Source organism: Dermacentor andersoni, chromosome 7 (assembly GCF_023375885.2).
Source record: "Dermacentor andersoni chromosome 7, qqDerAnde1_hic_scaffold, whole genome shotgun sequence".
NCBI lineage: Eukaryota > Metazoa > Arthropoda > Arachnida > Ixodida > Ixodidae > Dermacentor > Dermacentor andersoni.
In genome coordinates this window covers 124,862,862-124,866,407 of record NC_092820.1, presented here as the reverse complement: position 1 = coordinate 124,866,407, position 3,546 = coordinate 124,862,862, and the positions used below count along the sequence as shown (strand labels likewise).

The 3,546-nt window shown below is 49.2% G+C and overlaps 1 pseudogene; it reads left to right on the top strand.

The window, feature by feature from the left end:
- The first annotated feature begins 464 nt into the window (after positions 1-464).
- On the top strand, positions 465-643 carry LOC126535020 (U2 spliceosomal RNA; annotated as a pseudogene).
- The last annotated feature ends 2,903 nt before the right edge of the window (positions 644-3,546 follow it).

The window sequence follows — 3,546 nt, the reverse complement described above, 5'->3', positions numbered from 1 at the left end:
AGGCACCGGGGCGTAGACATACCCATGTCTTGTTGTAAAACGCGGCACGACACCTTTGACTAACGAATCCCGGCACGTATACTATATAACAGACACGCACCTCACCGCACTCCGAGGGCACACACACTGCTTCACCGTAGCCAAGGCGATCCTGCGTCGGTCGACGTCCCGCAGTGCAGTAATGGTTGTGAGGTCACTCGAAAACCAAAAGCGGTCACACATAACACAGACCACACAATATTAGTTCCCCACAAACACCCTCTGAAACCTGACCGTTGCCCCGGTGAAATCTTCCAAGTTTGCGGAATCGGGGCCGTATGGACGGTTCGCAATTCTTTCCGCCTCGTGGTCCTGGCGGGCAGCACGCTTAAGGGACCACCACCACGGGAGAGCGGAAGGGAAGCAAAGGAGATACGCAAGCGCTTGGAACGCCGACAAAGAGAGTGCGGTGCGAACGTAAAGACGTGGCAGACGCGGGTGAAAGTGTAGTATATGTTGTTATCAGCTTAATATCTGATACAGATTGTATTTTGACCCAAGATATTAAGCTCATTTTTGCAAGTAGCGTAGTGCTTAAAGCCTGCTTCACCACCGCCGCAGGTCGGCCCGGTATTGCACCGTCTTCGGGATCGGCCCACGTATGGGGAGACATTCTTGATCTACACGGCTCGATAGGCACAAGCAATTTTTTTCCAGAACCTAGCCATGCACAGCTTCATTGTAAAAAAAGTGTTGCATAAAGCATTACATATGATGTCGGCACACTGGCCTCTTAATAAAGCAGCGCAATATATAGAACGAATTATTTCATTCACATGACATTCTTCGATTTAGCCACTGAGCACGTGTCCATTCCTGGCCGAACCTCTCAGAGCTGGTCTGAGTCACTGTGGCAAAAGACGTGCATAATACTTAAATGCAACTGCACATGAGTCGCATTTCTCTGTACAAACAACTGTCATCAGCATTCTTCGCTCGACTATCATTCAATCACCGGAACATTATTTTAAAGAACACAAAAGATGTGTACAAACATGCTTGGACCGATAGCCGAATTTAGCTATGGCCGGCCCAATGCAGTGTGTAACAAAATATGGGCAAGTCAACTAAGACCAGAAAAAAGAATTAACAACAAAACACTCCGTACAGATGGTTAACCAGCGAAGCTGAAACGTGCGGCCCCGGCGTTTATCACTGGGTTAATCCCGACGGTTCATTAAACGACGGCTTGGTAGGCTGCCGGGTCCTCGGTACGCAGTTGCTGTTTGCGCAGGCTCCACGAGCCTGTTCTTGTGCTCGGGATCGAAAGCTGCCTGTTCCTAAGGGGCACGTGTGACGCGTGGCCCACCCATTACGGAAACGGAGAGAAACTGCAGCGCGGGCGCTCGGCTGCGGCGGAGAGCAACGACGTCTCTACTGCCGCAGCTAATCCAACACCACCTAGATTGCACAAGGCCTTTTCACTCCGTCATGTTACCTGGCCCGACTGCCATAAAATCTAATGGGATGCTCCTCAGTAAGGAACATTGATATGAGGTCACCGCTGTCCTCACGCCAGCCTTGTCAATGGAAATTTCGGGCCAGGTAGCGTGACGTCATGGATCGGAGGCCTTGTGCTATATAGGGTATGTTGGCTAATCGCGCGCCTCTCTTTCTCTTCTTTTTCGCGCATAGCTTATGAATGGTATATTACATAAACACAAAAAATCGCATAAGAGTAAAGTTGTGACCTGTGCGGTGTATAAATATAGACACTAAATGAGGAAACACGTCGCATAGGATAACAAAAACTTGTTCGCGCATCGCGTTTAGTTATACGGGAATTAATTTACTGCTTCAAGAAAGCTTCGCTTCACATTGATTCCTATATGTGCGTATAGTGATCTGCGTGATTCTTCACTATTTACGGATATTACGGTGCACGCAGGTGCGCCGTCGCGATCTCGTAGGCCACGCATAACATAATAGAGTTTCTTACAAAAACAACTAGAGCGAACTCCGGCACTAGTGTCTATGGGAGCCCCAAGCATGGCGCTTCAGCCTGCATGGTCGTGATTGTTTGCGCATGAAATTTCCTAAACTCGGTCGTCCTGGCTTCAAACAGCTTTGTGATTTGGAAATGGATCGTATTCAACGGCATACTGCTTTAGAAATGCAACGACTCGCTTTGAATATGCGTGCGCGCAAATCTTCTTCCATTCTACGTTTAGAAAAAAAAAAATCGGGTCAATAAAGTCAGTTAAGGCGTAGTAAATAAAGAAACAAGGAAGTCTGAAGCCACAAGCACGAAGATCACACAAATTAATAACCACCAATACCGTGGTTGCTGAACGATTGCAGTGCCAGAGTTCCCTCTAGTAATTTTTTGTAGGAAACTCTGTGCATACACCACGGCCGCCGAGATCGCGCGAAATCTCGGAAGCCATGCATACAGGTTATCTCTGCAGTATCCCGGTCAACACATCATTTTACTTCAACTTCTTACACCCTGTTCTTTCATATATTTTGGCCTGCCCATTGAGTGAGCTGCCATGGGGCTCACACTCTGAAGTTCACATGCGGTTCTTTTAAAGCGAATTTTTTATTGGGTGTTCACCCACTGTGTACGGAGAGAGTATCTGTCTGGCAGAGGTAAGCAGGGCCGATGTCGAGTGCAGTGTAATCAAAGGTGCTGACTTGGTGTACCGATCCTGGCACCAGTGTACGACATGTGGCCCTGCAAGGGTGTTTAACGTGGTTTGTAACGTGCCCCGATCTTGGAGGCCGTACAACGTCAGAGCACCCACAATCCTCAACAGCAATAATCAATAGACCTCGTCGATTATCCGTTCCTGACGCTTCCCAATGTGGTGCTTTGAGCCGGTGACGGTTGCGTATCCAGAGTCTCGGGCAGTCCTGGACATCCTGGAATGACAAATCGAAGAGGCCCAGAAGGTGATGTTTCAAAACATGGCACTCACGATCTATTGCCGGCTCCGAAAGTTCTTCTGCCGCAGGCAGCATGCAGAAGCAGAGCCTTCGAGATTGGTTTTTGTTACCAAGTAGCAATAGTCCTCAGTAGCATATCTCGGTTGGTATACTGGGGAGCTATCGATCGACGTTGACAAATCATCCTACGTTAAGTCAATTCTGTACAATCCTTTTCTGCATTGACTTTTCTACCCAGGGTTGGCCAACCAATAAAGTTATGATAGTATCACTTGTCGTAAATTGTACGTGAAATGTATCATTTTTTGCAGCGCCAACACAGCGGTTACGTTCCCAGTTTATGGGTTCTATCCTCAACACTGTTACGTTTCGCCTACAACGCGCGGTAATGCCGGCGCGGATGCAACGGACGCCGGGGCTTCGTTCAAAGCGGCGGACATTTTGGCCCGTTCGACGCCGCCGCAACGCCTCCCCGCCAAGCGTGTCCAGGCGTGTTTCAGTGCCACGTGTCTTCGTATGTGCGTGTGTGTGTGTGTGCCCACGCTTGTCAAAGCGCGGCAGCCGGGGAGCGGAGCTCCCCAAGTGAGGAGCCAGCAGGTCTGTCCGTCGGCGGGTTGG